Source organism: Psittacula echo, assembly GCF_963264785.1.
Source record: "Psittacula echo genome assembly, chromosome: 3".
NCBI lineage: Eukaryota > Metazoa > Chordata > Aves > Psittaciformes > Psittacidae > Psittacula > Psittacula echo.
In genome coordinates, this window is record NC_137736.1 from 115,472,615 (window position 1) to 115,484,766 (window position 12,152).

The following is a 12,152-nucleotide window of genomic DNA, read 5'->3' on the forward strand; positions in this document are numbered from 1 at the left end:
TTAGACAATACAGGGGGACTGAGAGGTTTTCCCCAAGGCTGGACAGTCATGAGTGTCACGGTGTGTGGGAGAGTATGGGCGAGTATCTAATCCACTGGGCCCCTCCAGTGCTTTGGAAGCGTCGGAGATGGAAGGCAGCTGTGTGGAGTCCCCGACGACAAGTTGCAGAGACTGCTGCAGAGGAGGGTGAATTATTTTGAGCCTGATGGGCCCATGACACTTCAGGCCATCAGGGCAGAGATGCAACATAGAGATGGACTCATGATCGAGGGGTGGACTTTGCAATGGGCCTCTCCTGCTCTGAAAGACTGTTACAAGAGATGGAGCCCACCATCATGGACCGAATGGACTCAGCAGCTTTATAGGGATTGGTCCGTGCACTAAGATAACAGTGCACTGAGATGAAAGTGATGGTATATTGAAAATGTGGGATCTGAGCATGACGTGAATGGTATGGAATAAGGGGTGGATACTGTCCTGGGTTCAGCAGTAGCAGTCAGTTTTTCTCCTTCTTAGTAGCTTTTGCAGCACTGTGTTTTTGACTTTCGGCCTGGGAATGGAGCTGATAACAGCGATGTTTAGACTGACCAAGGACTTTGTGAGTCTCATGCTCTGCCAGGGAGGAGGAGAAGCTGGGAGGAAGCAGGGACAGGACACCTGACCCAAACTAGCCAAAGAGGTATTCCATACCACAGCACGTCATGCCCAGGAGGTAGAACTGAGAGTTCCCGGAAGGGCTGGATCATGGCAGGGTGGGGATGAGGTACCAGTTGGTGAGCGGTTGTATTCTCTTGCTTGTTATTTCTTTTATCATTATTCTTATTAGTGGTAGCAGTAGTGATTTGTGTTATACCTTAGTTATTAAACTGTTCTTATCTCAACCCGTGGGAGCTGCATTCTTTTGATTCTCCTCCCCGTCCCTCCAGGAGCGGAGGGAAGAAAGGTGGGGGGGGGGGAAGTGGACTTCGTGGTTCTGATTTACGGCCTGGGCTTAAACCACGACAGACCCAGATATACTTGGTGGGTAATGCAGGAAGATGGGGAAGTCCAATGCGTACCTTAAGGGGATTTGATTTTAGGGGAAAACAGACAATGAACTCAATTGTATGCTGTTGCCTGCTATGTAATACTTTTATAGCCTGTCAACTAGAAGTCTGTAGGGCACCAGCAACTGGCCCTGACTTCCCTCCGACCATCATCCCAACAGAGAATGAATTTCGATAGAACCAGACAAGTTCTACAGTAAAGGAACGATCAGCATCAGCAGGCAACGATCCAACACTGCACACAGCTTCTCCTGCCCTGAAAGAATGCTACAAGAGATGGAGCCCAAAATCATTTACCGAATGGACTCAGTAGCTTTATAGGAATTGGTCCGTGCACTAAGATAACAGTGCATTGAGAGTGAGGGTATATGGAAAATGTGGGATCTGAGCATGACGCGAATGGTATGGAACAAGGGGTGGATACTGTCCTGGGTTCAGCGCAGCAGTCAGTTTTTCTCCTTCTTAGTAGCTGGTGCAGCGCTGTGGTTTTGACTTTCGGCCTGGGAATAATACTGATAAAGCTGAAGTTTTCAGTTACTGATCAGAATGTTTACCCTGACCAAGGACTTTGTGAGTCTCATGCTCTGCCAGGGAGGAGGAGAAGCCGGGAGGAAGCAGGGACAGGACACCTGACCCAAACTAGCCAAAGGGGTATTCCATACCACAGCACGTCATGCCCGGGGATGTAACTGGGAGTTCCCTGGAAGGGCACGTCCTCTTCTCGATCGGGGGCATTTCTGGCAGGTGGTATCATATTCTCTTCCCTTGTTAATTCTCTTATCATTATTATTATTGGTGGTAGCAGTAGTGATTTGTGTTATACCTTAGTTACTGGACTGTTTTTATCTCAGCCCGTGGGAGTTACATTCTTTCGATTCTCCTCCCCATCCCTGGGGCGGGGGGGGGGGGAGTAGAAACTGCATGGCTGACTTTCCAACTGGCTTAAACCATGACACCTGTTTACCTAAAAAATGTTTTGATCTGTACTGTCTTCATGCAGTGTATTGCCTTCATGCAGTGGCAATAAAGTAATCTCAGGTAAAGAAGAAATTAAATGAAATCAAGCACATTGGAAGGATTCATTTGATCCCATCCATAACTCCCTTTCTAATTTGGTCAGTGCACTTCTATCTCATGATTCATCTTATCCTAAAGTATACAACTGAAATAGGTCAGATGAATCATACTTAGAAAAATGCTGCTATTTTTCCATTGATTATGAAGGAAGCCTAGAGGGAAAGTCATAGATAACGATGCTTCTGTGGTAGATTTCAATTGTTACATGAGTTGAATCCAGCCCATGATATAGCTCCTATCAAGCAGCACTGACAGCAAGCATGACTGCAAAAACTTGTCACTTTTTAAAAGGAAAGGAGAGAAATCAATGAATTTGAAGGAAAATTACTGATCAGTTAATGATTGTAATCAAGATATAAGGTACCAGTACAAGCCAAAATACTGTCTGAGTATTCAGCAGTTCAAATCCATATGCTTGATTTTGATTCACAGTCCTTCTCTAGCCACGAGGGATGATAACATCCCATGAGAGCTATAGCACAGGACCAACTGGCACAAACTCTGTCCTTTTCTATGAATGAACACAAGTGCTATTGCTCTCAACTGGAGCTTTTTGATTTCATTAGTTAAAAAGAAAAAGAAGAAAAATAATTTCACTTCAGTAAATTTTAAATAGAAGTTTAAGGGACTTCAATAAATCACTTCTACTGAAGTTACAGAAGTAACAGTGTAATAGATGCAAACTGACTGATACTTGCGAAAGTAAAGCTATTGCTGAACACTATCTGAAATAGTTTCACTAAGCCACTGTAGAGGAACTAGTACATTAAACTCCAATAAACTACTGTAGTGGAGCATTACTAATTTGCTGCTTCTATGCAAATGAGTTGAACAAGTAGCTGTACTTGAAAGATGAATAAGAATCAACAACATCTGCAGCATTAGGGTGAAGATATTAGGCCTGAAGTAGTTGGGAGAAATTAGTAATAACAGGGAGCTAGGAAGAATGTCAATAATATTGTCAGATCCTTGTAGGAGAAACAAGGACCTCAGCTGTGATCTGTTAGTCAGTTAGTTTGCTAAGTGGGAAGCTTATCAATAGAATGAAACAAACTCAAAGCTCCAAAGCCAATTTTAATTCCTAGCTAAGGTTGTCCTTGGCACTTATGATTACCATTTCTCTTTTTGTCCTCCATCATATTTGCTTATGAGTGGTTCTTCTATTATAGCAACAGCCTCCAGAGTATAAAGGCTTACACCAGAATTAAGTGAAAATATAATGGTCTTTGTGCATTTTTGCTAACAAAAGAATCAGGCAAGTTACAGCAAAATACTGGTACATAAAGGCATCTTTTGAACAAAGCACTGGTCTGAAAGGCAATCTGGTTTGCAATAGTATAAAGAAAATACTCCTACTGTATCAAAGACATTGGAAACTATGACTTGTGGAAGTGAACAGGAAATACCCACCAATCATAGTGTTCTCAATACCCTGAGTATCAGACAACCACGAATACTGGCCTGTAGAATCATAGAATGTTTGGAGTTGGCAGGCACCTCTGAAGATTGTCTATTGCAACCACTCTGCTCAAGCAAAGTCACCTACAGCATGTTGCTCAGGGCCATGTCCAGTCAGGTTTTCATTTCTCCAAGGATGGAGACTCCACAGCCTCTCTGGGAAATCTGCTCCTCACAGGAAAAATCGCCCTCACAGAAAATCACCCTCACAGGAAAAAACATTTTCCTTATGCTTGCTTGCAGTTTCCTGTGTTTCAGTTTGTGCCCATTGCCTTTGGTCCTGTCACTGTGCACCACTGAGATCTGTCTGGTAGTGTCTTCTTTATTCCCCACTGCCATCAAGTATTTACACACAATGTAAGATTCTCTTGGGCCTTCTCTTCTCCAGGTTGAACAGTCCCAGCTCTCTCAGCCTCTCATTGAGTGATGGATGTTCCAAGTCCTTAGTCATCTTTGTGGTGCTCTGCTAGACTTTCTACATGAAGTCCATTTCTCCCTTGGACTGGTCAGCCCAGCACTGGGCACAACACTTCAGATGTTTCCCATCAGGGCTGAGTACAGCACTGGGACGGTAGAGGTTCATCTCCCTCGACCTGCTGGCAGCAATCTGCCTAATACAGCCCTGGAGGCTGTGAGCCTTTTTTGCTGCAAGCACACTGCTGGCTCATGGTCAGTTTGCTGGCAACCCTGAAATCCAGGTCCCTCTCTTCCAAGCTGTTTTTCATCTGACCAACCCCAGCCTGTGCATGGTGTTTGGAACTGTTCTTCCTGTGATGTATTTCCTTTTGTTAAATTTAATGAGATCCCTGTCTGCCCATTTCTTTAACCTATGGAGGTTCCTGTGAATGTCAGCACACTGCTCTGGTACATCAGCTACTCCTCGCAGTTTTGTATCATCTGCAAACATGCGGAGGGTGCACTCTGTCCCATCATCCGAATGTTCGAAGATGTCGAACGCTGCCGGCCACAATACCGACCCATGGGATAGGCTACTAATGACCAACCTCCAGCTGAACTTTGTGTCTCTGATCACAACACTGAGCTAAAAGTTCAGCTGGTTTTCAACCCTTAGCTGCCCAATCTACTGTCAATCCTTTACTCTCCCTTAGCTGCCCAACCTACTGTCAATCCTTTACTGTCCATTTATCAGTTACTGTCCATTTATCTGGTCTGTACTTCATTGTTTTGTCTATGAAAATGTTATAGAAGAGTAACAAGGCATTGCTTTCCACTGAGCTAGTCATTTCATCATATAAGGCTGTCAGGTTGGTTGAATATAATTTCTACTTTATAAATCCATGCCAACTATTCCTAAACCCATTCTTGCCCTCAGTATGTTTGGAAATTGTTTCCAAAATTATTTGTTCCATCACTTTCCTAGTTCTCATTATATAGAGCTTTATATATAGATCTTGTTTTTAAAAAAAAATCTGTACTGGAAAGAAGGTGAATCTTCCTATATGAAAAATCTCAATTTTTGTATTGTACCCATACTAAATATTTGTGTTGTGCACAAAGTTTTTCTGGATGGAAATTTGAAGTTAAAGCAAAAACTAAACTAACTAACTGGATCAACTAAAATAAAAAAAGAACCTGCATTCAGTCAAACTGTTTAGGAACAAATTAAAACAAAAATACACAGGACATGAAGGTAAAGAATAATTAAGCAGCATCTGAATGAAAGCAAAATGGAAGAAACATGCAGGCTTTTCCCAAAATCATGAGAGTCATCCTTCCACAGGCAGAAGGGTGTCAATTGCAGGTCAAATGCCATCTAGTGTATTTATTTCTTAGCACATAAACTGGAAGTTAAAGAGTAAAAGAGTAAAATCTATGTGACCTACAGCATAGAAACTGTACATATATTTCTGATAGCAGTAGCTGAAATCAGATGGGGAAAACATCATTTTAAGTGCTTAAATATATCCAAAAGAAGCTAGAAACTATGAAACTGTGCTGTTCAGGTAAATAAGCTCCTTGCTTTTACAGTGCAGAATGTTTGTAGATTTAAACTAATCTCCTTATATCAGGTTTAGCTGGCAATGTTCTGGTAGCTGTGGGGCTTCAGGAGTGGCTTCTGGCTTCTGTGAGAACAGTGACTGCCCCATGCCAGACACAGCTGCTTTCAGATAGTTTCAAAACAGATTCCCTGTTGGTCAAAGCAGAGCCCATCAGTGATGCTGGTGGCCTCTTTGTTATAACATTTAAGAAAGGGTAAAAAATGCTGTGCAGCTGAGAAAGGAGTAAGAAAAAAATGTGAGAAACAGCACTTCAGAGCCCAGCGTCGTCAATGAAGAAGGAAAGGAGGAGGTGCTCCATGTGCTGGAGCAGAGATTCCCCTGCAGCCTGTGGGGAAGTCCATGGTGATGAAGTTATCCTCCTGCAGCTCATGAAGGACACTGTCAGAGCAGATATCCACACCACAGCCCATGGAGGACCCCACAACAGGGCAGGGGGACATGTCCTTCGTCTTATCATTGGCCTTAACTAAATAAATAGGAGCAGATAGAACTAATGGTGATGAATCACAGTAACGCTGAATATTTGAAGTTGGAAAGGACCTGTGATGGACTTTTAGTCCAAGGACCATGCTGAAGAAGAGTAACTTTTGCAGCAGATTGCCCAGGTGTCTAAACAGCTTTTGAATACCTTCAAGTTTGGAGACTCCTCTCCGGGAAACCTGTTCCAATGGTCAGCACCCTCACAGAAAAAAGGAGAAAAAACAAAGGTTTCCTGTTGAAGGAAGATAAAGACAGCAAATGATGAAAATTCTAATACTTGTGAGCCATGCCAAACTTTTGCAACATTAAAAACAGATATACTCAGGGAAACAGATATACTGAAACTTGAACTGTTCAGATATCATACAAATCACACCATTTTTCAATGTGTTCAACATTACATGAAGCCATCCGAGCCACTAAGGAAACTTTCTTGCAACTGTTTGAGTGCGGAATCACAATACAGAGGCATAACATGCTTCTAAGGCTGTAGCACAAGTACAGAACATTGTTAATTATCTTATCTTAAGGGACAGAATCTGACCTCTTTATGCCCCTTGTAATTTAGATGTGCATATTTAAAAATGGGAATCATTATTCTCTACAGTTGAAAATAGATAATTGTACCTTCAAAGAAATGTGTTCTCAGGGAACTTTCTCAGTTCTACATATGCAGGGTCAAGAGATGTGTATTTTTTTCAGATATAAAATAGACCAAAGAGACATGTTTTGTTCAGATACAGTTGTGATTTTAACTTGTAGATTGCCTTCAGCCCGGGGAATTTAAATTGAAACAATATTGTTTAAATTGAAATTATAATTCCAGTATTCCATAGAAAAAGAATGCTACAGCTCTTTATTTACTTTTACAGTCAATATCCCATTAATTGTTTACTTAACAAATATAGAATATATTTTCCTAGAAGCTGTTCACTTGATTTTGAATATGTCCTTTTTTGGCTCTGGCTGAGATGTAGTTAATTTTCCCCATAGAAGCCCTCATAGTGTTTTGTTTTGTATTGGTAGCTAGAAAGGTGTTGATAGCACCGAACACTGTTTTGGCTACTGCTGAGCAGTGCAGGAGAAGGAGGTGTTCCACACCCTGGAGCAAGAGATTCCCCTGCAGCCTGTGGTGCAGCCCATGGTGAGGCAGGCTGTGCCCCTGCAGTCCATGAAGGACCACATGCTGGAGGAAGGGAATGCCCAAAGGAGGCTGTGACCTCATGGGAAAGGAGCTTATAAGGATGCTGGGGAGGGACTCTTCATTAGGGACCATAGTGATAGGATAAGGGGTAATGAGTTCAAACTTAAACAGGGGAAGTTTAGATTGGATATAAGGAAGAAGTTCTTTACTGTTAGGTTGGTGAGGCAACCTAACAATGGGTTGCCCAAGAAATGTGGGAATGGGTTGCCCAAGAAAGCTGTGAATGCTCCAACCTTGGCAGTGTTCAAAGCCAGGTTGGACAGAGCCTTGGGTGACATGGTTTAGTGTGAGGTGTCCCTGCCCATGGCAGGGGGGTTGGAACTTGATGATCTTAAGGTCCTTTCCAATCCTAACTATTTTATGATTCTGTGATTCTATGAAATTTTATTTTTATGAAACCAAGCCACAGATTTAGGTGAGACACTGCTTTTCTGCCAACTGTGGAGTTTTAATACAATTTCTTAAGATCATCACATAGGAAAGGATCAAAGTGAAAAGAAGTATACATCAAACGATCAACGAATATTTTAAAACTTGTACACTGCCACACGTGATGTGTCTTCATGTATTCAGGCACAGCAGCAGCCCAAAATAAAGGTACCTTCTTTTGCTTTGTATGGGCTTTCTGGAAGCATTTGTTTAAGAAACCTTTTGCCTGCATTGTGTGACATACTGCAGGGAACCCTGGATTTACAGATCTTTAAGGACACTTACATTAAATCTTCAGTGACACGATAAGAGGAAATGAGCACAAATTGAAATCCAAGAAATTCCCTTTAAACATAAGAAAGTAAAAAAATACCCCAAAATCTGTGAGGGTGATTAAATACTCAAACAGGTTGCCCAGAATGTTTGTGAAGCCTCCATCCTAACCTAAGTTATGAGTAACCTGCTTCAGGTGACACTGCTTTGAGCAGGGAGTTAGACACTCTCCAGAGGTGCTTTCTGTCTTCAACTATTCTATGACTGTGTGGTTAAGGAAGTCCTGAAGGAGAAAATTTTAATGTTGAAAGAAATACAGACATGTTTCTACATAATTTGCCTCTTTTCCCAGTCAACAAGGCAGATATTTGTTTTTTAAATCTTATATCAGTTGCAACAAAACAGTTATTTAAATTTGGATCTAAAATTTTCATGAATCCATAAGGAAAAAAAAAACCTACCAAAAAACATTGTTCACAGTATTATGAATGTTGATTGAAATCTTGTAGCTATATTTCTTTATGTGATATATACCATCTTTTTCTAACTTTCAGTTTAATTCTACTATCAAGTTATCCCAGGAAACCAGGAATATACTTGCCTTTCTGAATAATTTAACCAAAAATATTGCCAAAGCACAAATTTTCCCAGATGTGCGAAAGGATGGGAAAGTTTTAAGGACAAAAAAACCCACACCAAAATCCATCCCCCACACACCTGTGATTACCTCCAGGACAGAAAAAGCAAACAGATGGATGACAGGTAAGAGGGTAATGACAGGAGAAGAATATGAAAATTTTCTCTATATTAATCAGAATTTGGGTTGCTTTTAAGTTTAAATTTATGCAGCTAAATTTAATCTGATTTTCAGATGTAGTAAATGCTACAGCTTCATTAATTCCAGTATGGATGCTCAGCCTCCTATGAGAGTAAGGTCACGTTTCGTTAGATGCTTAAGTATGCATTTCATGGCCTGGCTTCTAGAGGTACTACACACCCATGACATTCACTGAACTCTGAGGGATTTCAACACCTGTGACAAATAGGATGTTAATGTCTACTTCTAAGCATGGAACTTCGTGATTGATTCTGATTAAAGAAATTACTAAAACAGTTGTAGAAGAACAGAGTTGATTATATGCAAGAACAGCACTTCTAGAAAATTTTATAGTCTCATTATACTGTGAAAACAAGAAACAATAATGTTTAAGATCATTCTTCATTTCAAGTGACATTAAATTTCTCTGATTAGTCATACTTCTTCCAAGAAACTTTGTGAAGTTTTTTATTTTTCTTATATTTTCAAGCTAGCATAACATACTGAAGAAGTGTTGAAATAAAGAGTCACTCAGTTTGGAGTTAAAAGAGGACTGTTCATACCTGGAAAAGCTACCAAAGTTCATAAACTGCACTAAAGAATCAACAAAGAAATTTCTATCATTCAGTGAAGCTGATGGCAGATTACAGATATTGGTCATGTAATATATATATAATGAATATAATATATATCAATATACTAATATTATTGGCTTCAAATAATATTGCTGGGGTTAGTAGCTCGAGAAAGGACGCCTTCAACACCGGAGCAGGGAGGAGATCAGCGTCCAGGAGCCTCTACTCAGAGCAGCCAGAGCCACAGAGGGAGCCTCAGGTGCTCGACAGGACTTGCCCAGGAGCCGGCAGCTCAGCTGACGCGAGCAGGGACTCACAGGGGGCGGAGCCAGGAGGGGCGGCACCAGCCCTGACTGGTTAAAAACCTGCCCCTGAGAGTAGGAGAAATCAGGGTGGGTCGAGGCAGTTTGCGGGATGGTGAGTACTTGCCGTATGACCAGGGCCCGGTCTGGGAGCTCTGCTCTGGCTGCCCCGGCGGTGGCCAGCTTAGGCACTCAGAGCCGATGAGAGGGGAGGCTGCAGTGCAATGCTCAGAGTGTAGAGAGTGCCTGCACTGGTCTCCTGAGGGAACGGTGCCAAATGGGCAGGGCTGCACTCGGTGCTCCCTGGTGGAGGTCCTCCTGCAGCAGGTGGCTGAGCTGCGGGATGCTGTTAATAGACTGCAAGATGTCAGGGAAGCTGAGAGGAAGCAGGACTGCCTCCTCCAGGCCCAAACTGTGCAGGGGCCTCAAGAGTCCCCTGCAGCTCTTGGGGGAGTGGAGGAGGCTGTAAACCCAGAAAGCTGGGAAATAGTAACAACAGAAAATAACAAAAAAAGGAGGAAGGGGACAATTAAAAGCAAGGGGCTTCCTCCTAAAGCTGTTGTCCCCACCCAGAACCACTTTGTTGTTCTCCAGGAAGGGCACTCACACCAGAAACAGCCAGCTGGTGAGCCAGTAAAGAAGATCACTCCTGGTGCTGCCAGGAAAAAGAGGTGGGTCATAGTGGTAGGGGACTCTACTTTGAAAGGGACAGAGGCATTCATCTGTCAGCCTGACCCGGCCTCGAGGGAGGTGTGTTGCCTACCTGGGGCACAGATCATAGAATAGTTAGGGCTGGAAAGGACCTTAAGATCATCTAGTTCCTGCCTGCTCTAGTGAGTCCCACGGACTATTACCCACTTCTAGTAATCCACGTGGGTGCTAGTGATGTTGACAGAAGTAGCCTGGAGAACATAAAGAAGGACTACAGAGCCCTGGCAGAGGTGGTTATGGGCTCTGGAGCTCAGATTGTCTTTTCATCAATTCTCCAGGATACAGGGGAGGACCTTAAAAAAGCTAGGAGGATTGGCCAAGTTAATAAATGGTTAAAAGGGTGGTGTCATAGTCAGGGGTTTGGGTGTCTTGAACATGGGCCCAAGTTAGCAGGCCAGGTCTACTGGGGGCTGGTGGAGCTGATCTGGCAAAGAAGAGGAAGAGTGGTTTTGGTAGGAGGCTTGCCAGGCTGGTCAAGGTTGCTTTAAACTAGATGTGTTGGGGGAGGAGGGCATCGTTCCATCCCATCACACCCAGTCAGTTGCCAGCACCTACAATAAATGCTCGAAGCGATGCAGAGATATTCCAGCCGCTCCAGCCAATGAGCCGGCTTCATTTGGAGCTCAGCCCAGATGCCTCTACAGAAATGCCCATAGCATGGGGAACAAACCAGAGGAATTAGAGATGTGTGCACGACTGCGGGAGTATGATATAGTAGGCATCACAGAAACATGGTGGGATGGCTCCTACGATTGGCGTGTTGGAATGGAAGGTTACAGGCTCTTTAGAAAAGACAGGCCTGGCAGGCAGGGAGGGGGAGTTGCTATTTGTGTTAGGGATAGGCTGGAGAGTATGGAACTGTGTCTGGGGACGGGTGAGCAGTCGACAGATAGTTTGTGGGTCAAGGTTAAAGGGAGAGCAGCAATGGGGGACATTACTGTGGGGATCTGTTACAGACGGCCTGATCAAGAGGAATCTGTGGATGAAGTGCTCTATAGGCAGATAGGAACAGCCTCACGCTCACAGGCCCTTGTTCTCATGGGAGACTTCAACCACCCTGACATCTATTGGAGTGAAGGTACGGCCCGGCACAAGCAATCCAGGAGGTTCCTCGATTGTGTGGAAGACAACTTCCTTCTACAAGTAATAGAGGAGCCAACAAGGAGAGGTGCCATGCTTGACCTCGTGCTCACCAACAGGGAAGGGCTGGTTGGAAATGTGATGCTCCAGGGCAGCCTTGGTTGCAGCGACCACGAGATGGTCAAATTTGAGATCCTCAGGACAGTGAGAAGAGCGTGCAGCAAGCTCACTGCCCTGGACTTCAAGAGAGCAGACTTTGGCCTCTTCAGGAGCCTGCTAAGTAAGATTCCATGGGACACAGCCCTAGAGGGCAGGGGGGCCCAAGACTCTTGGTTGCTATTCAAGGATCACCTGCTACAAGCTGATGAGTGTTGCATCCCAATTAGAAGGAAGTGCAGCAGGAGAGCCAGAAGACCTCCTTGGATGGATAAGGAGCTGCTCAGGAAAATTCAAAGGAAAAAAGAGGCTTATAGATGGTGGAAGCAAGGACAGGCGGCCTGGGAAGAATACAGGGATGCTGTCCGGGAAGCTAGGGACCAGGTGAGGAAGGCTAAGGCCCAGTTAGAATTGAACTTGGCTAGGGATGTTAAGGATAACAGGAAGAGATTCTATAGGTACGTAGCGAGTAAAAGACAGACTAGGAACAACATAGGCCCCCTTCAGAAGATATCAGGAGAAC